The sequence below is a fragment of the Lutra lutra genome, chromosome 4 (genome assembly GCF_902655055.1).
Source record: "Lutra lutra chromosome 4, mLutLut1.2, whole genome shotgun sequence".
Lineage (NCBI taxonomy): Eukaryota > Metazoa > Chordata > Mammalia > Carnivora > Mustelidae > Lutra > Lutra lutra.
Window position 1 is genome coordinate 48,968,810 of NC_062281.1, and position 27,179 is coordinate 48,995,988.

At 35.2% G+C, this 27,179-nt stretch overlaps 1 protein-coding gene and 1 pseudogene across 1 annotated transcript in view; both read right to left on the minus strand.

Moving 5' to 3' along the window:
- Positions 1 to 27,179, minus strand: part of CNBD1 (cyclic nucleotide binding domain containing 1) — a 472,936-nt gene that overhangs the window by 122,572 nt on the left and 323,185 nt on the right. The window lies entirely within an intron of this gene.
- Positions 22,498 to 23,833, minus strand: LOC125099053 (tubulin alpha-1A chain-like; annotated as a pseudogene).

Here is a 27,179-nt window from a genome sequence, read left to right on the forward strand (position 1 = left end):
TCCACTGAGACCTGGCAGGACAGAAAGAGCTGGCATGATATATTCAGAGCACTAAAGGAGAAAAACATGCAGTCAAGAATACTATATCCAGCTAGGCTATCATTGAAAATAGGAGAGATCAAAAGCTTCCAGGACAAACAAAAACTGAAAGAATTTGCAAACACCAAACCGGATCTACAGGAAATACTGAAAGGGGTCCTCTAAGCAAAGAGAGACCCTAAAAGTAGTAGATCAGAAAGGAACAGAGACAATATACAATAACAGTCACCTTACAGGCAATACAATGGCACTAAACTCATATCTCTCAATAGTTAGCCTGAATGTTAATGGGCTAAATGCCCCAATCAAAAGACTCAGGGTATCAGAATGGATAAAAAAACAAAACCCATCTATATGTTGCTTACAAGAAACTCATTTTAAAACTGAAGAAACCTCCAGATTTAACGTGAGGGGGTAGAAAACAATTTACCATGCTAATGGACATCAGAAGAAAGCAGGAGTGGCAATCCTTATATCAGAACAATTAGATTTTAAGACTATAATAAGAGATGAGGAAGGACACTATATCATGCTCAAAAGATCTGTCCAACAAGAAGATCTAACAATTTTAAATATCTATGCCCCTAACGTGGGAGCAGCCAACTATATAAACCAATTAATAACAAAATCAAAGAAACACATCAACAATAATACAATAATAGTAGGGGACTTTAACACTCCCCTCACTGAAATGGACAGATCATCCAAGCAAAAGATCAACAAGGAAATCAAGGCCTTAAATGACACACTGGACCAGATGGACATCACAGATATATTCAGAACATTTCATCCCAAAGCAACAGAATACACATTCTTCTCTAGTGCACATGGAACATTCTCCAGAATAGATCACATTCTTGGTCCTAAATCAGGTCTCAACCAGTATCAAAAGATTGGGATCATTCCCTGCATATTTTCAGACCACAATGCTCTGAAGCTAGAACTCAATCACAAGAGGAAATTTGGAAAGAACCCAAATACATGGAGACTAAACAGCATCCTTCTAAAGAATGAATGGGTCAACCAGGAAATTAAAGAAGAATTGAAAAAACTCATGGAACCAAATGATAATGAAAACACAATGGTTCAAAATCTGTGGGACACAACAAAGGCAGTCCTGAGAGGAAAATATATAGCAGTATAAGCCTTTCTCAAGAAACAAGAAAGGTCTCCGGTATACAACCTAACCCTACACCTAAAGGAGCTGGAGAAAGAACAAGAAAGAAACCCTAAACCCAGCAGGAGAAGAGAAATCATAAAGATCAGAGCAGAAATCAATGAAATAGAAACCAAAAAAACAATAGAACAAATCAACGAACTAGGAGTGGTTCTTTGAAAGAATTAATAAGATCAATAAACCCGTGGCCAGACTTATCAAAAAGAAAAGAGAAAGGACCCAAATAAATAAAATCATGAATGAAAGAGGAGAGATCACAACTAACACCAAAGAAATACAGACAATTATAAGAACATACATACTATAAGAACAACTCTACACCAACAAATTTGACAATCTGGAAGAAATGGATGCATTCCTAGAGACATATAAACTGCCACAACTGAACCAGGAAGAAATAGAAAACCTGAACAGACCCATAACCAGTAAGGAGATTGAAACAGCCATCAAAATCTCCAAAAAAACAAAAGCCCAGGGCCAAATGGCTTCCTGGGGGAATTCTACCAAACATTTAAAGAAGAACTAATTCCTATTCCCCTGAAACTGTTCCAAAAAATAGAAATGGAAGGAAAACTTCCAAACTCATTTTATGAGGCCAGCATCACCTTGATCCCAAAACCAGATAAGGATCCCATCAAAAAAGAGAACTACAGAACAATATCCTTGATGAACACAGATGCAAAAATTCTCACCAAAATATTAGCCAATAGGATCCAACAGTACATTAAAAGGATTATTCGCCACAACCAAATGGAATTTATTCCAGGGCTGCAAGGTTGGTTCATCATCTGCAAATCAATCAATGTGATACAACACATTAATAAGAGAAAGAACAAGAACCATATGATACTCTCCATAGATGCTGAAAAAGCATTTGACAAAGTACAGCATCCCTTCCTAATGAAAACTCTTCCAAGCGTAGGGATAGAGGGCACATACCTCAATATTATCAATGCCATCTATGAAAAACCCATCGCAAATATCATTCTCAATGGAGGAAAACTGAAAGCTTTTTCGCTAAGGTCAGGAACACAGCAGGGACGTCCATTATCACCACTGCTATTCAACATAGTACTAGAAGTCCTAGCCTCAGCAATCAGACAACAACAGGAAATTAAAGGCATCCAAATCGGCAAAAAAGCAGTCAAACTATCACTCCTCACAGATGATATGACACTATATGTAGAAAACCCAAAAGACTCCACTCCAAAACTGCTAGAACTTGCACAGGAATTCAGTAAAGTGTCAGGATATAAAAATCAATGCACAGAAATCAGTTGCATTTCTCTACACCAACAACAAGACAGAAGAAAGAGAAGTTAAGGAGGCAATCCCATTTACAATTGCACCCAAAACCATAAGATAACTAGGAATAAAACTAACCAAAGAGACTAAGCATCTATACACAGAAAACTATAAAGTACTCATGGAAGAAATTGAGGAAGACACAAAGAAATGGAAAAATGTTCATGCTCCTGGATTGGAAGAATAAATATCGTGAAAATGTCTATGCTACCTAAAGCAATCTACACATTTAATGCAATCCCTATCAAAATAGCATCCTTTTTTTTTTTCAAAGAAATGGAACAAATAATTCTAAAATTTATATGGAACCAGAAGAGACCTCGAATAGCCAAAGGAATACTGAAAAAGAAAGCCAAAGTTGGTGGCATCACAATTCCGGACTTCAAGCTCTATTACAAAGCTGTCATCATCAAGACAGCATGGTACTGGCACAAAAACAGACACATAGATCAATGGAACAGAATAGAGAGCCCAGAAATAGACCCTCAACTCTATGGTCTACTAATCTTTGACAAAGCAGGAAAGAATGTCCAATGGAACAAAGAGATCCTCTTCAACAAATGCTGTTGGGAAAATTGGACAGCCACATGCAGAAAAATGAAATGGGACCATTTCCTTACACCACATACAAAAATAGACTCAAAATGGATGAAGGACCTCAATGTGAGATAGGAATTCATCAAAATCCTTGAGGAGAACACAGGTAACAACCTCTTCAACCTCAGCCGCAGCAACATCTTCCTAGGAACATCGCCAAAGGGAAGCAAGGGCAAAAATGAACTATTGGGATTTCATCAAGATCAAAAGCTTTTGCACAGCAAGGGAAACAGTTAACAAAACCAAAAGACAACTGACAGAATGGGAGAAGATATTTGCAAACGACATATCAGATAAAGGGCTAGTGTCCAAAATCTATAAAGAACTTAGCAAACTCAACACCCAAAGAATAAATAATCCAATCAAGAAATGGGCAGAAGACATGAACAGACATTTCTGCAAAGAAGACATCCAGATGGCCAACAGACACGTGAAAAAGTGCTCCATATCACTCGGCATCAGGGAAATACAAATCAAAACCACAATGAGATATCACTTCATACCAGTCAGAAGGGCTAACTTTAACAAGTAAGGAAATGATAGATGCTGGCAAGGATGTGGAGAAAGGGGAACCCTTCTACACTGTTGGTGGGAATGCAAGCTGGTGCAACCACTCTGGAAAATAGCATGGAGGTTCCTCAAAAAGTTGAAAATAGAACTACCCTATGACCCAGCAATTGCACTACTGGGTATTTACCCTAAAGATACAAACGTAGGGATCCGATGGGGCACGTGCACCCGAATGTTTATAGTAGCAATGTCTACAATAGCCAAACTATGGAAAGAACCTAGATGTCCGTCAACAGACGAATGGATAAAGAAGAAGTGGTATATATACACAATGGAATACTATGCAGCCATCAAAAGAAATGAAATCTTGCCATTTGCAACGATGTGGATGGAACTAGAGGGTATCATGCTTAGCGAAATAAGTCAATTGGAGAAAGATAACTATCATATGATCTACCTAATATGAGGAAGTGGAGATGCAACATAGGGGGTTAAGGGGGTAGGAGAAAAATAAATGAAACAAGATGGGATCGGGAGGGAGACAAACCATAAGTGACTCTTAATCTCACAAAACAAACTGAGGGTTGCTGGGGGGGAGGGGGATGGGGAGAAAGGGGGTGGGGTTATGGACATTGGGGAGGATATGTGCTATGGTGAGTGCTGTGAAGTGTGTAAACCTGGAGATTCACAGAACTGTACCCCTGGGGATAAAAATATATTATATGTTTATTAAAAATTAAAAAAAAATTTTTTTAAAGAAACAAACCAAAAAAGTCAGTTTTAAGGTTTTTTTTAGTTTTGCTCTTGACTCTTTGTGAACACTCTACATAAATTTTCGTAAATGCTGCTTATGTCTTATTTGCTGGGGGAAAACTGCTCTACATATATATAATGGCTCGAATTCTTTATTTAACGTTCAGTGTCTAGTTGTCCTCAGTTTTATTCTATTTGGTCTATCAGTTCCTGAGAGAGCTATATATAAATAGTTAACTATAATGATTATGATACTTGTTTCTTCCTATAAGCCTATCAGTTGTTTATATACTTTGAGGCTTTGGATATGTACATGTTCCTAAGAGTCACATTTCTCTCTCTCATTCCTATTAGCAATATATAATGCCTTATTTGTTTACCACAATATTTTCATTGAATTCTATCTTGCTGTATCTTAAGATTGTTTCATCAGGTTTACATTCTTTTAAAATAAATGCATCGTCATTTATACTGTTCTGTGGTATGATTTCCTTTTTAAATTATTTCTTTTTTTTATGCTTGTCAATGTTTTCTAGTGAACTTTCCACTTCTCTATGTATAGAGAAACATTATTTTTAAGATTCCATGGTGTAGAGGTACTATAATTTAGGAGAATATAATAATTTTTGTAAAATTAAGCTTTTAAATGGTTCCAAATTTTGCTAGTTAAAAATATTCTATAATAAATTTCTTTTATGAACATCTACAGATAGGTGCAAAATTTTCTATAAATTAAAATTTTTCAGCTAATAGACAGATGAAAAGATGCTCAATATCCCATTAACAAGGAAATACCAATCAAAACTACAATGAGATTTCACTTCACACCTGTCAAAATAGGTAAAATTAACACCACAGGAAATAGTAGGTATTGGTAATGATGTGGAAAAAAGGGAACCCTCTTACACTGTTGTTGAGAATGCAAACTGGTGCAAGCAGTCTGGAAAACAGTACTGGAAAACAGTATGGAGTTTCTCAAAAAGTTAAAAATAGAAATACTTTCTAATCCAGTAATTGCACTACTAGCTATTTACCCAAAGGATACAAAAATGCTGATTCAAAGGGGCACATGTACCCTGATGTTTATAGCAGCATTAACAATAATCGTCAAATTATGGAAAGAGCCAAAATGTCCATTGACTGATGAATAGATAAAGAAGATGTGGTGTATATATATATATATATATATATATATATATATATATATATATGTATATCCATCAAAAAGAAGGAACTCTTGCCATTTGCAGTGATGTGGATGGAGTTAGAGTGTATTATGAAATTAGTCATTCAGAGAAAGACAAATACCATATGATTTCACTCATTTGTGAAATTTAAGAAACAAAACAGATAAACATAGGGCAAAAGAGAGAGAGAAGCAAACTCTAAAACAGACTCTTAACTATAGAGGACAAACTGAGGGTTAGTGGAAGGGACATGGATGGGGGATGGGCTAAATAGGTGGTGGGCATTAAGGAGGCATTTGTTGTGATGAGCACTGGGTGTTATATGGAAGTGATGACTCACTAAATTCTACTCCTGAAACTAATAATACACTATATGTTAACTAACTGCAATTTAAATAAAAACTTGAAATTATAAAAAATGAAATTTTTCATATAGCTTCTAATAGTAAATTCTGATATATTTTTGATAAATTTTAAAATGAATTCTAATTTTAATTGTTATGTCCTTGATATTTATTGAGAGTTAGAATCCATTTATTTATGTATTTACTATTTATATATTTTAATGATTTTTTGGTGATATATAGTGTCCATTTTTAAAACTGAGCTGTCTTTTTTTATTTATTTGTAGTAATTCTTCAGAGTATGGTTATTTAATCTTCATTATTATACACATTGCAATTGTTTACTTCTAGTTTCCCAAGAATTATTTAATTTATTTATAATCTTATCACATAATTTTTACTATTTAGTATGTGATCAAACCTGTTAAAATTTTATTGATAAACTAGAAACTGAGAAAGACAATGATTACTAATATAATAATTCCATATTTTGAAACACATGGCTGGCATAGTTGGTAGACCAATAATTCCATATTTTGTTTCAATAAATTTTTTAGGTTTTTTAACTTAAAAATTTCATATATTTATAATTTGAAAAATGTATGAGGTAAGAGTTTTTATCTCAAATGGATAAAACTCCTGAAACAGTTGTTGAAAATTCCATCCTAGCTCAACTGATCTGAAAAGATCCTACTATCATATAGAAATTGATAATAAAATTATGGAAGTTTTTCTGATTATTGTGATCCTGTGCTCCAACACTTTTTAAATTGTTTTAATGTTAGACTGTCTTGAGTACTGTGAGATAAGTTTTCCTATTGAAATTTTACCAAAATTTTCCTGGAACATATTGTATTTGCTCTTCCAGATAAAATTATGGTGCTGAATATTTTGTTTGTATCTCCAACCCCACACTCTTAACTTTCTCTACTCTGTTGTTTGCCCTAGAATGCCAAAACTCATACAATTCATCAACCAGTCTCCTTCATCCTTTGGGTTTTGTTTGAATTTGGCCAATAGGATGTAAATGAAGGTGACTATAGAAGAGGTAATTTGAGATACTTATTCCCCCATCTGCCTCCCTGATAGACTACTATGTAGCAGAAGCTGAACACCTGTCCTAAGGTCACCAACTGCTACAGCAAAGTGCTTATACCTATAAATGCTATCATATACTGATAATTTCTTTCTAGTCTTTCCCCTTCAGATCTAGACATGGTAGTCGTTTTCTACTATACGTGTCTCTGTGTTTCACCATCTTTTGGTATGTTTCCTTAATCTTACCCTCACCTTTGCATGTAGTCTCTTCCTTAAACTCTCTTCCAACACTCCCAAGTAATATGTTGTCTGCCAGACTCTTACTGATACTGATGGGCTTCAAGTCCCATAAGATATTCTATCAATATTTTCATTATCATTCTATTCAATTCATGTTTAGGTGGAAATAAATGTTTACAATATTCCATTCTAATTTCTATTCCCTAAGTATTCTTTATACCATTCAAAAAAGTGTATAGTTTGGACCATAAAGGGGTTTACACTTTTCTAACTGAGTTCATTTTGGGGTACTTAAATTTTTTTATATTTTAAGTGATGTTTCCCATTATTTTGCAAAATTAGTTACTGTTTCTTATACAAACTATGACATATTGATGTAATAAAAGAAGAGTTTTGAGGAAAAGACTGACACCTGACCCAAAGTCAATTTCAATTACAGTGTCACAGTCAGAATAAATAAAGCATAGTAATTGTTATACTCAAGAAGTTTATTCTACAAGAAAAAGTAGTATTGCGCAAATGTGGATCAGATGGAAGATCCACAGAGGACTTCCTTTTGTGCAAGATGTGTTGATCATCAAAGAATTTTGGTGGCATTACTAATGACTAACTTGATGCTAAGCAAATAGAAATATTTTAAAGGAAACATTTCAAATAACACAGGAACTGTATAATTACCATCTTCCAAGAATATTTCTGATTTCACTGGTATCATCGTTTTTTTTCCTCTAGAACTGTGATTAATGTTGATATATATCCCATATATATATACATATATATGTATATATATATGGAGATGGATGATTAATCTTGGTGTGTATATATATATATATATACACACACACACACATACATATGGTTAAACACATAAGTAGGTATATATATATATATATATATATATATATATATATATATATATATATTTCCTTTCTGTGGAATACTGAAATGAAACCCATTTCAGTGGGTTATTGAAAGTAACCATTGTATATAGCCAATTTTCAGTTGTAATGGCAAAAATAACTTTATCTCACAGAATTACCTAGAGGATTAAAGAGATAATCTAACCTAATATGCAAGAGACAGTGCTTTATAAATAGCATTAATTTAATAGAAGAAAATTATTTTGTATTTATGTAGAAAAATAGAAGTTCCTACGTTTTCACCTGATAATCATATATTTTAATCATAAATTCTATTTAATCATGGTAATTGTCCATTTAACAATGATACTCTGATTAGTTACTTCATTTTGACACTACCTAACCATCCTACATTGATTTTATTTCAATTACTTAAGCAACATCATCTCAGAGATGAATAATCACATACTAAATGGACTGGCTCAAAGGAGTACATGGGTAGTATGATGTATTCATAATTTGTATCTAGTATATATGATAATTAAGTTTATTCATTATTTGAGATAATGATTTACTTCATTAATTTCATGATAATTAATTTTGATTCAGGAGATATTCCATTTGGTATATGTTAATGTAATCTGGACCAGCATAGCTAAACTGTTCAAGTAAAGAGATTTATTTTATTATATGCTTTCAGAACATTGGTTATTTATACTCAAATTAGTTCAATCATTCTCTATATTTATGCAAATGTATACTTTAATATATCTATTAATGATCCAGTCATCATTTTTGTGCACAATATTCTGGCTTGAAAAATATGTGAAAATTTTCGTTTTTAATATTTTAGTATTTCTCAAAGCAACTTTAAAAAGATATGCTAAATCCCATTTCCATTTTCAAAAGTGGAATATTAATGTTTTTCCTATAAGATTTTATTTAAAATTTTTATACTAATCATTTTTATAATACTTATTTGTTACCCTGAAACTATTGTTTTCCTTTTAATCTCATTACTTTTACACATTGAACTTTCAATGTGAAATGTATACCCATAATTTTCCTATTGTCATCTCTATTTTTAACTTAACAACTAATAATTTTTCCTATTGTCATCTCTATTTTTAACTAACAACTAACATTTTAAATTGTTTTTGCCACATGACATCTAATTAAATATCTTCTTCCCCACATGTGCAAATTGTTTTCTAACACCCTTATTTTCAAGATAATACTAGTCTTTCCCATGATGCATGGTACTTCCTGTTATATACTATACAATATTCTTCTGCATGTTAGTGTCTTATATAAGATAATACCCTAATAAAAACCTAAGCCAAGAGTATGAAAAAGTTGTTGGAAATTTTATAAGAAGTAAATTTAAAGCATGTGTCAAGAATGATATAATTATACACATTGATGAAATATTTCTAATAATTTTTCCTAAGGAAATAATCAGGTAAATAGGTACTTGGGTATTAAGTATTCAAAACCAAGCATGTAATATTTTATGCAACTTAAATGACAATCAAGAAAGAAATGTTTAAATAAATTATAATAAATCACAAAATATATTATGCTTCCACTAAATTCAGAACTCAAATCTGTTATTGGTGTGCATATATTCATTTTATAAGAGCCAGTGAAAAAGAGTTCCATTAACTCTATAGTATTCAGCTTTGACAAAATATATAAATATTATTTGCTTTTGAATTAAAACACTGAAAAAAAATAGGTAAAGTTTAATAATTCTATAAGAGCATAATTAGAAGTTGCATATGCTTTATAATTTTTCGTTTTCCCAAAATGTATACACTGAGATATAAATTATTTTCATGAATAGATGTCTGGGGCCACTGAGAACAAATAGGAGGTGTATAGTGTGCTGCTTCTCCAGAAAACTCATGGTATAGCATATAGGCCAATAAAAAATAGCGTGGTAGCCTTTCCCTCACAGGGAATGAGAATTATGGTACATCATTCAGTGTTCTGCTTGCTGTTTGTTAGGCTGCTTGATGGGTTGGCTTTTGCTCCATTTCTCTTGGATTATGGGTGGTATCTGGCATCTTCTTAGATGTATGGGGGCTGCTAAGAACAAAAAGAACAGGGTGGCATGTTGCTAGTTCAGAGGACCCATTGTACATCAGAAGATACCAGAAAGTATAAGAGATTATGAGTTCCTGAAAAAATATCTAACCAGCAAATTCCTCTAATTAAGAATCCACACACATAGATCCAGAGAAGGCATACCCACAGAAAAGTCCGAAAGGTCCCAGATTCCCTAGCTAGATGGACTGGTGAAAGTTTTTCCCTGTATAAAAATAGTTCATAAAAACTGGGAGAGGTGGATGTTTTTTTCAAATGTACAAATACGGAAAAATAACCCAAACAAAGGGACAAAATGAATCTTCAGAAACCAATCCCCCCAAAATAGAAATATATGAATTACTTGGCAAAGAATAAGAAATAACATGCATAAACATTTTCAGAAAGTAGAAGCTAGAAAGATGGTAGAGGAAGCCTCAGACCTGTATTCCCCTCAGAGAAATGGAATTAACATTACATGACTAATTGCCTTTGTGAGAAATCCAGAAAGCAATTAAGAAGTTCCTGTACTGAGGAGGAGTCAAGATGGCGGAGAAGTAGCAGGCTGAGACTACTTCAGGTAGCGGGAGATCAGCTAGATAGCTCATCTAAAGATTGCAAACACACAAATCCAACGGGAGATCAAAGAGAAGAAGAACAGCAATTCTAGAAACAGAAAATCAACCACTATCTGAAAGGTAGGACTGGCAGAGAAGTGAATCCAAAGCGACGGGAAGATAGACCACAGGGGGAGGGGCCGGCTCCCGGCAAGCGGTGGAGCAACGGAGCACAAAATCAGGACTTTTAAAAGTCTGTTCCGCTGAGGGACATCACTCCAGAGGCTTAACCGGGGTGAAGCCCATGCAGGGTCAACGTGGTCTCAGGTCCCGCAGGGTCACAGAAGGATCGGGGGTGTCTGAGTGTCGCAGAGCTTATAGGTATTAGAATGGGGAAGCCAGCTACAGAGACAGCCGAGGAGTAAGCTCTAAGCTCGGGGTTACCTTGAACCGGTCGCAGGCTCGGTCAGCTCGGAGCGCGGCCGGAGGCCAGGGTGACGGGAGTAACTGGGCGCTGTTCTCTGGGGGCGCACTGAGGAGGGGGCCCCGGGCTCTCGGCTCCTCCGGGCCAGAGACTGGGAGGCCGCCATCTTCATTCCCGTCCTCCGGAACTCTACGGAAAGCGCTCAGGGAACAAAAGCTCCCGAAAGCAAACTCAATAGGATTACTCAGACCGGCCCCGGGTAAGGGCGGTACAACTCTGCTGGGGCAAAGACGCTTGAGAATCACTACAACAGGCCCCTCCCCCAGAAGAGCAACAAGAAACCCAGCCAGGACCAAGTTCACCTACCAAGGAGTACAGTTTCAATACCAAGGAGAGCATCAGAATTCCAGAGAAGGAGAAAGCAAAGCACGGAACTCATGGCTTTCTCCCCATGATTCTTTAGCCTTGCAATTAATTTTTTTTTCTTTTGTTTTTCAATTTTTTTTTCTTCTTCTGCTAAAACTTTTCAACTTTTACCGTTTCTTTTTTAACGTTTTCTAACTAGTTTATCTAATATATATATATTTTTTTTCCTTTTTATATTTTTTCTTTATTGGTTTTCTTTTTTTAATTGTTTCTTTTTTTTCTTTTTTTTTTTTTCTTTCTGAACCACTTTTTATCCCCTTTCTCCCCCCTCACGATTTGGGATCTCTTCTGATTTGGCTAAAGCATATTTTCCTGGGGTTGTTGCCACCCTTTTAGTATTTTACTTGCTCCTTCATTTACTCTTATCTGGACAAAATGACAAGGCGGAAAAATTCACCACAAAAAAAAGAACAAGAGACAGTACCAAAGGCTAGGGACCTAATCAATACAGACATTGGTAATATGTCAGATCTAGAGTTCAGAATGACGATTCTCAAGGTTCTAGCCGGGCTCGAAAAAGGCATGGAAGATATTAGAGAAACCCTCTCGGGAGAGATAAAAGCCCTTTCTGGAGAAATAAAAGAACTAAAATCGAACCAAGTTGAAATCAAAAAAGCTATTAATGAGGTGCAATCAAAAATGGAGGCTCTCACTGCTAGGATAAATGAGGCATAAGAAAGAATTAGCGATATAGAAGACCAAATGACAGAGAATAAAGAAGCTGAGCAAAAGAGGAACAAACAGCTACTGGAACACAAGGGGAGAATTCGAGAGATAAGTGACACCATAAGATGAAACAACATTATAATAATTGGGATTCCAGAAGAAGAGGAAAGAGAGAGGGGAGCAGAAGGTATATTGGAGAGAATTATTGGAGAGAATTTCCCCAATATGGCAAAGGGAACAAGCATCAAAATCCAGGAGGTTCAGAGAACCCCCCTCAAAATCAATAAGAATAGGTCCACACCCCGTCACCTAATAGTAAAATTTACAAGTCTTAGTGACAAAGAGAAAATCCTGAAAGCAGCCCGGGAAAAGAAGTCTGTAACATAAAATGGTAAAAATATTCGATTGGCAGCAGACTTATCCACAGAGACCTGGCAGGCCAGAAAGAGCTGGCATGATATATTCAGAGTACTAAATGAGAAAAACATGCAGCCAAGAATACTATATCCAGCTAGACTATCATTGAAAATAGAAGGAGAGTTTAAATGCTTCCAGGACAAACAAAAACTGAAAGAACTTGCAAATACCAAACCAGCTCTACAGGAAATATTGAAAGGGGTCCTCTAAGCAAAGAGAGACTCTAAAAGCAGTAGATCAGAAAGAAACAGAGACAATATACAATAACAGTCACCTTACAGCAATACAATGGCACTAAATTCATATCTCTCAATAGTTACCCTGAAAGTTAATGGGCTAAAGCCCCAATCAAAAGACAGAGGGTATCAGAATGGATAAAAAAACAAAACCCATCTATATGTTGCCTACAAGAAACTCATCTTAAAACCGAAGACACCTCGAGATTTAAAGTGAGGAGGTGGAAAAGAATTTACCATGCTAATGGACAACAGAAGAAAGCAGGATTGGCAATCCTTATATCAGATCAATTAGATTTTAAGTCAAAGACTATAATAAGAGATGAGGAAGGACACTATATCATACTCAAAGGAACTGTCCAACAAGAAGATCTAACAATTTTAAATATCTATGCCCCTAACGTGGGAGCAGCCAACTATATAAACCAATTAATAACAAAATCAAAGAAACACATCGACAATAATACAATAATAGTAGGGGACTTTAACACTCCCCTCACTGAAATGGACAGATCATCCAAGCAAAAGATCAACAAGGAAATAAAGGCCTTAAATGACACACTGGACCAGATGGACATCACAGATCTATTCAGAACATTTCATCCCAAAGCAACAGAATATACATTCTTCTCTAGTGCACATGGAACATTCTCCAGAATAGATCACATTCTCGGTCCTAAATCAGGTCTCAACCGGTATCAAAAGATTGGAATCATTCCCTGCATATTTTCAGACCACAATGTTCTGAAGCTAGAACTCAATCACAGAGGAAATTTGGAAGGAACCCAAATACATGGAGACTAAACAGCATCCTTCTAAAGAATGAATGGGTCAACCAGGAAATTAAAGAAGAATTGAAAAAATTCATGGAAACCAATGATAATGAAAACACAACGGTTCAAAATCTGTGGGACACAACAGGCAGTCCTGAGAGGAAAATATATAGCGGTACAAGCCTTTCTCAAGAAACAAGAAAGGTCTCAGGTACACAACCTAACCCTACACCTAAAAGAGCTGGAGAAAGAACAAGAAAGAAAGCCTAAACCCAAGAGGAGAAGAGAAATCATAAAGATCAGAGCAGAAATCAATGAAATAGAAACCAAAAAAACAATAGAACAAATCAACGAAACTAGGAGCTGGTTCTTTGAAAGAATTAATAAGATCGATAAACCCCTGGCCAGACTTATCAAAAAGAAAAGAGAAAGGACCCAAATAAATAAAATCATGAATGAAAGAGGAGAGATCACAACTAACACCAAAGAAATACAGACAATTATAAGAACATACTATGAGCAACTTTACGCCAAAAAATTTGACAATCTGGAAGAAATGGATGCATTCCTAGAGACATATAAACTGCCACAACTGAACCAGGAAGAAATAGAAAGCCTCAACAGACCCATAACCAGTAAGGAGATTGAAACAGTCATCAAAAATCTCCAAACAAACAAAAGCCCGGGGCCAGATGGCTTCCCAGGGGAATTCTACCAAACATTTAAAGAAGAACTAATTCCTATTCTCCTGCAACTGTTCCAAAAAATAGAAATGGAAGGAAAACTTCCACACTCATTTTATGAGGCCAGCATCACCTTAATCCCAAAACCAGATAAGGATCCCATCAAAAAAGAGAACTACAGACCAATATCCTTGATGAACACAGATGCAAAAATTCTCGCCAAAATACTAGCCAATAGGATTCAACAGTACATTAAAAGGATTATTCACCACGATCAAGTGGGATTTATTCCAGGGCTGCAAGGTTGGTTCAACATCCGCAAATCAATCAGTGTGATACAACACATTAATAAAAGAAAGAACAAGAACCATATGATACTCTCCATAGATGCTGAAAAAGCATTTGACAAAGTACAGCATCCCTTCCTGATCAAAACTCTTCAAAGTGTAGGGATAGACGGCACATACCTCAATATTATCAAAGCCATCTATGAAAAACCCACCTCAAATATCATTCTCAATGGAGAAAAACTGAAAGCTTTTCTGCTAAGGTCAGGAACACGGCAGGGATGTCCGTTATCACCACTGCTATTCAACATAGTACTAGAAGTCCTAGCCTCAGCAATCAGACAACAAAAGGAAATTAAAGGCATCCGAATGGGCAAAGAAGAAGTCAAACTATCACTCTTTGCAGATGATATGATACTATATGTGGAAAACCCAAAAGACTCCACTCCAAAACTGCTAGAACTTGTACAGGAATTCAGTAAAGTGTCAGGATATAAAATCAATGCACAGAAATCAGTTGCATTTCTCTACACCAACAACAAGACAGAAGAAAGAGAAATTAAGGAGTCAATCCCTTTTACAATTGCACCCAAAACTATAAGATACCTAGGAATAAACCTAACCAAAGAGACTAAGCATCTATACACAGAAAACTATAAAGTACTCATGGAAGAAATTGAGGAAGACACAAAGAAATGGAAAAATGTTCATGCTCCTGGATTGGAAGAATAAATATCGTGAAAATGTCTATGCTACCTAAAGCAATCTACACATTTAATGCAATCCCTATCAAAATAGCATCCTTTTTTTTTCAAAGAAATGGAACAAATAATCCTAAAATTTATATGGAACCAGAAAATACCTCGAATAGCCAAAGGAATATTGAAAAAGAAAGCCAAAGTTGGTGGCATCACAATTCCGGACTTCAAGCTCTATTACAAAGCTGTCATCATCAAGACAGCATGGTACTGGCACAAAAACAGACACATAGATCAATGGAACAGAATAGAGAGCCCAGAAATAGACCCTCAACTCTATGGTCAACTCATCTTCCACAAAGCAGGAAAGAATGTCCAGTGGAAAAAAGACAGCCTCTTCAATAAATGGTGTTGGGAAAATTGGACAGCCACATGCAGAAAAATGAAATTGGATCATTTCCTTACACCACACACGAAAATAGACTCAAAATGGATGAAGGATGTCAATGTGAGAAAGGAATCCATCAAAATCCTTGAGGAGAACACAGGCAGCAACCTCTTCGACCTCAGCCGCAGCAACATCTTCCTAGGAACATCGCCAAAGGCAAGGGAAGCAAGGGCAAAAATGAACTATTGGGATTTCATCAAGATCAAAAGCTTTTGCACAGCAAAGGAAACAGTTAACAAAACCAAAAGACAACTGACAGAATGGGAGAAGATATTTGCAAATGACATATCAGATAAAGGGCTAGTGTCCAAAATCTATAAAGAACTTAGCAAACTCAACACCCAAAGAACAAATAATCCAATCAAGTAATGGGCAGAGGACATGAACAGACATTTCTGCAAAGACGACTTCCAGATGGCCAACAGACACATGAAAAAGTGCTCCACATCACTCAGCTTCAGGGAAATACAAATCAAAACCACAATGAGATATCACCTCACACCAGTCAGAATGGCTAAAATGAACAAGTCAGGAAATGACAGATGCTGGCGAGGATGCGGAGAAAGGGGAATCCTCCTACACTGTTGGTGGGAATGCAAGCTGGTGCAACCACTCTGGAAAACAGCATGGAGGTTCCTCAAAATGTTGAAAATAGAACTACCCTATGACCCAGCAATTGCACTGCTGGGTATTTACCCTAAAAATACAAACGTAGTGATCCGAAGGGGCACGTGCACCCGAATGTTTATAGCAGCAATGTCTACAATAGCCAAACTATGGAAAGAACCTAGATGTCCATCAACAGACGAATGGATAAAGAAGATGTGGTATATATACACAATGGAATCCTATGCATCCATCAAAAGAAATGAGATCTTGCATTTGCGACGACGTGGATGGATCTAGAGGGTATCATGCTTAGCGAAATAAGTCAATCGGAGAAAGACAACTATCATATGATCTCCCTGATATGAGCGAGAGGAGATGCAACATGGGGGGTTAAGGGTGTAGGAGAAGAGTAAATGAAACAAGATGGGATTGGGAGGGAGACAAACCATAAGTGACTCTTAATCTCACAAAACAAACTGAGGGTTGATGGGGGGAGGGAGGTTGAGAGGGGGGTGGGATTATGGACATTGGGGAGGGTATGTGCTATGGTGAGTGCTGTGAAGAGTGTAAACCTGGTGATTCACAGACCTGTACCCCTGGGGATAAAAATATATTATATGTTTATAAAAAATAAAATTAAAAAAAAAAAGTAGTTCCTGTACTGTAGACAAGCACAAAACCAACCACGTAAAATCTGGTAGAAAATTCATGGCACTTTCTCACCAGACTCACTCCTAGTTGTGTTGTGGCATGATTTGGAAGAAACCACTAACACCCAGATTCTCCCTGGGGAGGGAAAGAAATGGAAGGTACATACAATGTTCTGAATTTTGGGAAGCTGCCCAGGGGACTGATTTCTATCTTGCCTGAATTTAAGCACTGATGGGAAAGGAATGCCAGGTTGGGATCCACTGAGGACAAAAATGTTCAACATATACCAGAGTATATAGTACCACAGACAGACACGAACTAGGTACTGTTCATTAGTAGCACTTGGCAAACTTCTTCAGTAAGATTACACATATAAACTCAGAGAGAATACATCCCAGAAAAGCCTTGAAAGATGCCTAGAATATCCAGCTGGGATGATTTAAGAAAAACCTCCCAGGGCAAAGACCATAACACAAATACTGTAGAAGTGACTGATACATTTTTAAATTTCCAAAGTCCCAACAGAAGGTAACAAAACATAACAAAGAAACAGGGGGATATGACCCATTCAGAGGGACAAATTAAATCACAAGAAGCTGGCCCTAAAGAAATGGAGACAATAACTACCAGACATAGAACTAAAGAAAAAAAAAAGATCATAGAGATGTTGAATGAATTAAAAGAGAACACAGAGAGGCAATTATATGAAATCAGGAAAATGATGTATGAACAAAATGAGAATATCATCAGAGATAGAAAAAATGTAGAAGAACCAAACTGAAATTCTAGAACTAAAGAATAAAACAAATGATTGAAAATTTCACTAGAGGGATTTTATAGCTATTGACCAGACAACAGAAAGAATCAGCAAACTTGAAGATAGGACTTTTGAAATTACTGATGTACAGGAGCTAAAAGAAAAATAATAGAAAAGAACAAAGAAAACCTGAAGTACTTGTAGGACAGCATTACATAGAACATGCATATTATAGGAGTCACAGAAGGAGATGAAAAGAAGAAGGGGCAGAGATCCTATGTGAAGGAATAATGGCTAAAAACTTCTCGAACTTGAGAAAAAAAATGAATATATACATTCAAGAAGCTCAATTCACTCCAACTAGAAGAAAGCATACGCACAGACAAATCATAATAAAATTGTCCAGTCACATAGAGAATTGTGAAAGCAGCAAGTAAAAACAGCTATCACAGGGACGCCTGGGTGGCTCAGTTGGTTAAGCAGCTGCCTTCGGCTCAGGTCATGATCCTAGGGTCCTGGGATCGAGTCCCACATCGGGCTCCTTGCTTGGCAGGGAGCCTGCTTCTCCCTCTGCCTCTGCCTGCCATTCTGTCTGCCTGTGCTCGTTTGCTCTCCTCTCTCTCTGACAAATAAATGAAATCTTTAAAAAAAAAAAAAAAAAAAAAAAAACAGCTATCACATACAAGGCAACTCTAGGGATCTGCTGTACAACACTGTGCATATAGTTAACAACACCATATACTACAAAGTCGTGTAAGTCTGTGTTTGGTGTTTATTACCACAACAAAAAAATAAATTGGTGCTAAGTAACTTGAATTACTACTATTTTTTTCATTATTTCTGCCTTAAAACATAGCCTGAGTAATACACACACATACACACACACGTGCAATTTCCTATCAACAAAAATTCAGTTTTTGAAATATTGTTAATCAATCATTGACTGAGGGGAGATGGCACATAATTTTAACTTTGACAAAGTAATTTTTCTCTATTGAAACTCCAGAATTATAATCACACCAGATGTGTTTAGAGAGACACCTGAGAAAAGTCTCAGAAATATTTTTAGTTAAATTTTTAGAGTTGTTGAAAATATGTTATTTTCCAAGTTTGAAGACTTGATCTTATTCCCCTTATCTAAAAACGCAAATGTAGAAACAAAAGAACCAGTGAAATTATCTAATTTAATTAAATGATTAGTATGTACCTTTCTCATGCACAAAACACTATTAATCATGTTTTTGAAAAGCCTGAAATATAGTTACCGAGAAGAGGCAAATAATGAAAAAGCAGTAGTATAGGACAGTAAAATGTTTATTTGCTTCCACATAAATTTTGTTCCTTTTTTCTCTTTTGGAGTTAAAATAACATCTTCACGATGTAATGTAATGCAAAAAGCAGCCATTCAATATATTTTCTTCATATGGTGTGAAATCTGGACTTGGTCTTGGAATGTGTCACTATTCTAAGAAGCTTTCAAGCTGGAGGACGTAAATATTTTTTAAAAAATTTATTCAGGGGGCGCCTGGGTGGCCCAGTGGGTTAAAGCCTCTGCCTTCAGCTCAGGTCATGATCCCAAGGTCCTGGGATGGAGCCCCGCATCGGGCTCTCTGCTCAGTGGGGAGCCTGCTTTCTCCTCTCTCTGCCTGCTTCTCTGCCTACTTGTGATCTCTGTCTGTCAAATAAATAAATAAAATCTTAAAAAAAAAATAAAAAATTTAAAAAAATTTATTCAGATCACTTTAAAATGGTGCAATTATCAAAAAGAAAAAAGATATAATTCACTGAAAAGACATCAAAATAAGTTATACAGGTTCATGCACATTACCTTTATCAAAATATAAGCATTTATAAAATGGTTTTATAATAAAATAAAAACATTTATAATCTACATAGAATCTTTTTCCTGATTGGTTAGCACTGTCTCTATTTTCAAACTCTACAACTTTCACTGTTAATTTCTTTCTCACAGAGCAATGTTATTTTGTAATTAATCAGTATTTGTTGATTAAAGTATTAGAATTAAATTTAGGTAAAATTATGTTAACTTCCTCTCTCTCTACATATATGTATAATTATCTGTATATATATTATAACTAATTATAAAAATAAATACAAATATATAAAAATATGTCATGTATAAATTAATATATTTATTATAAATTATAATATATAATATCTGTGTGTATATATATATATATATATACATATGTGTATGTATGTGTGTGTGTGTGTGTGTGTGTGTGTATAAAACTTATCTGTTGAGAAAAAGTGTATTTTTCCTGTGGCTACAGAAGATATAAATCTAATTTTGAGAGATGAGAACTAAAATGACTGGGTGGAAAACACAGGATTATGATTTGTAGTAAATTAGATAGTGCCAAAAAATATTAATAAAATGAAGACATGGTAATAGCAAGAATCCAAAATGGAACACAGGGGGATAAAAAGAAATGCACATACATACACACACAGAGGACAAAGCAATAGTGAAACAGAGGACAAGTTCCATCAGCCTAATATACATATAAACTGGGGTATCCCCAAAAAGGAAAGAATATTTGAAAAAATATCAGCCAAAAATAGTCTACATTTGATTGAAATGAATTTTTCATTCAATAATATCAGAATACATATTGTTTACAAGTTCACATGGTACACTTACCATATAGACCATATTATGGACTATAAAACAAGCCTTGACAAACTTTAAGGAATTCACAACACATAAAATATGCTCTTTGACAAAAATAAAATTAAAATATAAAATCATTAACTGGAAAAAATACTTGGAAGTGTAATAACATATTTCCAGATAAACTATGGGTCAATAAGTAATCAAAAGGAAAATTACAAAGCGTTTTGAGTGAGATGAAAACAAAGACCAATAATCAACATTTGTGCAGTACATCTAAAGCAGTACATAGAGGGAATAGCACTAAATGGATATATTAACAAAGGAAAAAGTTCTTAAGTCAACAACCTCAGTTTCTATCTTGATCCTATAATGGTATATGAAACTCAACATATGCAGAAAAATAAATGAGAGGCAGAGAAATCAACCAAAGGGAAAATAGCAAAATACAGAAAATCAATAAACAGACAAAGCTGATTCTTTGAGAAGGTCAATAAAATTAATATACCTCAATCTAGACAAATCACAACAGAAAACTCTGATAATAGGCCTCAGGGATTAAGTACTATTATTATCCCTATTTCCAAAGGAGAAAAACGAGGCACAAAGTTACATGACTCGTTCAATATCTCACAAATAATAAGTAGTGTAGCCAGAATTCAAACCCAAGTGATTATCCTCCTCCAGTGATGCTCTTTAATATATATTATGCTATGTAATGTTTGTTTATATAATTATAAATTCATATTCATTAGTATTTCTATAGCTACATAATTATATATGGATATAATTCAGTAAATAATTACATACCACTAGAACCAATCTCTAAACACATTCTGCCTCTTTTTCAGTTTTAAGCATATCTTGAACATCTATATACATCTGCATATATGACTCGCTTCATTCTTTATATTTGCTTCATTCTTATATTCTTTATATTTCCATTCAATGAATGTCCCATAATTCACTTAACCAGCCCTTTCCTGGTAGACATTAATTAGTTTCCCACTGCTAAAAAATGTACAATTAAAATTATTATACATATACCTTTGAATTAACAAGTGTATATTTGGGGCGCCTGGGTGGCTCAGAGGGTTAAGCCTCTGCCTTTGGCTCAGGTCATGGTCTCAGGGTCCTGGGATCGAGCCCCACATCGGGCTCTCTGCTTGGCAGGGAGCCTGCTTCCCCCTCTCTCTCTGTCTGCCTCTCTGCCTACTTGTGATCTCTCTCTCTGTGTCAAATAAATAAGTAAAATCTTAAAAAAATAAAAAAAATTAAAAAACCACAATTTGAATAAATAAAATATTTTTAAAAAGTGTATATTTACTAGTAGTATAAATTTTTAGCAATAGAATTTGCTGCTATAAAGTTTTTTTTATTTTTTGTAGATTTTGACAAATTAGTCTTGAAACATGCTGTACCAGCTGACATGCCCACCTAAAATGCACAAGATTCTTGTTTTTAACTTCCTAGAGAATCTTGTGTATTAAAATTATTTTCATTTTTTGTCAATGGGATAGGTAGAAAATTCTAATTAAAATAAAATTTTCAAATTATGAGTGAAGTTGAATTATGCAAGGTTTTTATTACCTCATAGAGACTGTCTTTTTTTTTTTTTCATTTAAGACAGGAATACTTTATTCAAACCCATCAGAGAAATGGACAGCTTGAGTCTGTAATAAAGTGTTGTGGTTTTGTTTGTTTGTTTGTTTCTTTCTTTCTTTCTTTCTTTCTTTTTAAAGATTTATTTACTTTAGAGATACACGGAGAGAGAGAGAATGAGTACATGAGTAGGGGATGGGGCAGATGGAGGAGAGACAGACCCTTAAGAAGGCTCTCTATAGAGGGTGGAGCCAGAAAGTGGACTTGATCCCAGGACCCTGAGATCATGACCTGAGCCAAAATAAAAAGCTGGTCACCCAACCAACTAAGCCACCCAGGCATCCCAGAAAGTATTGTGTTTTAAAGCATAGGTCAGTCGTTTTACATGAAAGTATACACTATTATATACAAATCAACTGATCAGAGCACAACTTTTCAGTGTTTAAAACAGAATAAGCTACCCTGTAAGGGCAGCACTTTTGTGACCCTTTTAACTATAGTATTCCTCTCCTTCTTCATCCTCTTCTTCAACAGAGTCCACAACAACCTCCTTATAATCCTATTCAAGAGCAGCCATATCCTCACAGACCTCAAAAAACTCTCCTTCCTCCATGCTTTCACCCACATACCAGTGAACAAAGGCAGTTGGCACACATCAGGTCAAACTTGTGGTCCAGGCAAGCCCAGGCCTCAGCAATGACTGTGATGCTGTTCAGCGTGCACACAGCTTGTTGTACTTTGGCCATGTCTCCACCAGGTACAAAGGCTGGTAATTAATGCTGACTTTGGAACTAGTGGGGCAGCAGTCCACAAACTGGATGGCACATTTGGTCTTGATAGTAGCAATGGCAGCACTGACATCTTTGGAAACCAAGTCACCATAGTACAACAGGTAGCAAGCCACGCATTTGCCATGGTGAAGGTCATATTTCACCATCTAGTTGGCTGGCTCAAAGCATTCATTGGTGATTTCAGCTACAGAAAGCTGTTCAGAGTCAGCTTTCTCAGCAGAGATGACAGGAGCATATATGGCCAGAGGAAGGTGGATGTGAGGACAAGTCACCAAAAGTTGGTCTGTCTGATTCTGTCTGTCTGTCTGATTCTGTCAGATCAATATTCAGGGCTCCATCAAATCTGAGGAAAGCAGTGATTGATGACACAATTTGACCTATCAACCAGCCTACTTAGGTTATTGTAAGTTGGGCATTCAGTATCAAGGTTTCTACAACACATATTATAGATGACCTTATTGTCTACATGAAGACACAATGAGTGCTCCCAGGTGGTGTGGGTAGTGAGGATGGAGCTGTAAAGCTCAACTAAAGCTGTGGAAATTGGTGGGGGCGGAGGCGGGGGATGAGCTGGGTAAATGGGGAACTCCAGCCTGGACTTCCTGCCATAATCATCAAAGAAATGTTCCATCAGTAGGTTGGTGAACTCCGAACCATTCCCCTCCAAAGTTGTGGAAAGCCAAGAAGCCCTGAAGACCTGTGCCCTGGTGGGCCAGTTGGTGAATTTGGTCCAACACAAGGTCACTGATTTCCTTGTAGAGCTCTAGGGTATAGTTATTGGCAGCATTTTCCTTGCCTGTAATGATCTTCATCAATGACTGTGGGTTCCAGGTTTACAAACACTGCCCTGGGCTCATGCTTTCCAGTGCCCATCTCACTGAGCAAGGTGTTGAAGGAGTCATCTCCCCCAATGGTCTTGTCACTTGGCATCTGACCATCTGGCTGAATGCCATGTTGCAAGCAATAGAGCTCCCAGGAGGCACTGCCAATATGGACACCAGCCTGGCCAACGTGGAGGGAGATGCATTCATGCATGGTTGCTGATTCGTGGCTGCTGAGCAGATGGCAGAGAGGAAGAGGAAGAGGTTGTTTCTTCTTATAGTGCAACTCTCAGATGGTCAACATAAGAGAACCTGCTGAGAACTTTCTATTCTCTTTTATCTTCATTCTCTTTCCCCTACCCATCCTCCTTGAGATTTTACAACTATTGGTAACAGCCATTTTTAAATTAAAATAATTTATTTCTTATGTGTACAGCAACTTTATTAGCCTGATATATTTTTTTAAGATTTTTTTTTTAATTTATTTGATAGACAGATCACAAGCAGGCAGAGAGGCAGGCAGAGAGAGACAGGAGGAGGCAGGCTCCCTACTGAGCAGAGAGCCCGATGCGGGACTCAATCCCAGAACCCTGAGATCATGACCTGAGCTGAAGGCAGAGACCCTAACCACTGAGCAACCCAGGCGCCGTAGCCTGATATTTATATATTAATAGTTATGGAACATTTTTTCCATTTAGAATACTGAATTTTTGTTATGCAGAGATAAATATTTCAATTTGTCTTTTACCTTTTTCTTTTGTCATGTTTTAAAGGATTTCCTCCACCAAGGTTAGAAAATGAATTTGCTATTGTTTTCTTATAGCAATGTTATGACATCATTGTTTACATAGAGGTTTTTAATCCACCTGAGATGTATTTGTACCCTACTTGTCTAACAATCAGATATTTAATAAACTATCTTTTTTCCTACTCTTTAAAATAACACCTCTATATTATACTAAATTTCAACACTAAATTTGTCATATGGAATTGCCATGTTTTCTTCCTTAGTCTTTCAATTAGTCAGCTTGCCAAATAAAATATTTTATTTATATTATATTCTCTTAGTATTTTAAGCCCTTCAACAGATGAATGGATAAAGAAGATATGGTACATAGATACAATGGAATATTACTCAGCCATCAGAAAGAATGAATACCCAACTTTTGCATCAACATGGATGGGACTGGAGGAGATTATGCTGAGTGAAATAAGTCAAACAGTGAAAGTCAATTATTATATGGTTTCACTTACTTGTGGAGCATAGGAAATAACATGGAGGACATTAGGAGAAGGAAAGGAAAAGTGAATTAGGGGAAATTGGAGGGTGAGACCAACCATGAGAAACTGTGGACTCTGAGAAACAAACTGAGGGTTTTGGAAGGGAGGAAATGGGGGGGTTGGGTGAGCCTGGTGGTGGATATTATGGAGGGCATGTATTCCATGGAGGACTGGGTGTGGCACATAAACAATGAAACTTGGAAAACTGAAAAAATAACATAAAATTTTTTTAAGAAGAAAAGAAAGCACTTTTAAAGTTTGCTTATTTTATTTTGTATGTAGATATCAGTATAAACATCAACTTTAAAAAGAATTCCTGCTGCTGTTCTTTATTATGTTTACATTAGGCTAACAAATTTGTGAAAAAAATCATCTTTGCAGTAATGTAGTTTCCTATTCAAGAAAAAGTTTTTTTCAATTTCTGTCTTATTTCATGTAACTCAGTTGACTTTTACATATAGTTCTTATTAAGTGTGTTTCTAGATATTTCATATTTTGGTTGCTATGATATATATAAAATCTCTTCTTCCTTTAAATTTTTAAATAGGTTTTATAAAATAAAACTTAAATATTAAGCTTGCCACCAGTAGTTTCACTGAATTCCATGGTTCCTAATAATTTTCTCATTGACTTCACAAATAAATCATATATTTCGTAAGTAAGAATGATTTTACTTCCCGCTTTTACAAGTTCATATTTATTACTTATTTTATTTAAAAATGTTTTACTGAGTATTGTATGTAAGTGTTGAATCACTAAATTATACACCTGAAACCAAGATTACACTGTATGTTAAATTCTAAACTGGTATTTAAATAAAAACTTAAAAAATAAAGAAAGAAAAATGTTAGTAAGTTCATCACTTTAATAATAATTCTTTTGCTATTTACTATTAAGAACATAGCTAACTTATTTTTTGAGATCTGGATCATTTTATATTATAGAACATTTTACCTATTCTTAATTTATTAGGATTTTGTGTCGGAATTTCCTCAAAGGCGTTTTAACTGCCATGAACACAAGTTATGTTTCTACCTTGATCTATATCTTAGTAAAGATACTAATGGCTTTTTAAAAAAAATTATTTTGAGTTAATTCCCATTGAATTCCTCGAATGAATCAACTTTTTTAGTGTCTTATTCCTTAAAGTGCTACTGGATTATGTTTTCCAATATAATTTTCAGGATTCTTATATTGATGTTTACATTTGAAATTCCTAGTCTTTTTAATATTTTTATATACTTTTGTATTATCTTCATCCACTTTAACTTTCACGTTTTACTAAATTTGAAAGAGACCATTGGTATCACTTGTTCTTTACAAAAATTTAATCAAATTAACTAATGTTAGCCATACTAAAATATTCATACTGTTATTACAGTGTGCTTCTGATACTCAGTAAGAAATTTTCCAATATTCTAGAAAAGGATGCTATGATTAGTCTTCTGAGACAAACAGACAAAGCAAAACCAACAATTTATACTAGAAAACATGAGATAGAAAACTGGGGATAAGACAAATTTTTGTCTTGATGTACCATTATGGAAATTATTTCTGTTGCTGACAAGTTTTTTCCTACTGTCATTATATAAGAAAAGTGACTAAAATGTTAGAAATGTGAAATCTATATAACTATTATAATGTATTTTCTTATATTTTTCTATTTTTTTAACAAGTAATTCTACAAGTAACTTTCAATCTAATGAAGAAAGCATAAGAATAAAGTATAAGGCATCAGATCTCCCTGTGATAAACAAAAACATCACTTATGCAGGTTATGCAGGACATTAAATAAGTGCTGAGGTGGTTTGTTAAGTGATAGTCTTGTGGTTCAAATGCAATAAAAACTATTGATAGTTTCTTCACAACTGAAAGATTTGTTCAAGTAAGGTATAGTTCTCTTTAAAACTGTGTCTTAAATATTTGACAAATAGCATGGATAAATAAGGGTCCAAAGTGCTTCTTGAAAATAACTACTTAAGCACATAAACAAAATTATTCTGTGTAAAATGCCTAAATAACTATCGTCACATTATTCGAAAACATAGCATTTATTTTTGGAGAGTAACTCAAATTTGATTTATATTTTATATTCTATAGCAAATATTATCTCAAGGTAAGTTGCAGCAATATTTTCTAAAATAACATTTGTCAAACATAAGTGGATTAATATTAATACAGTATGTGCAAAAAAGAAGCAAACCTCTCAAGTTCAATATCACTTTGTTCTGTCTGAAATGGAATGTAAGTATATGATATTTTAATATAAAGCCTTGCCA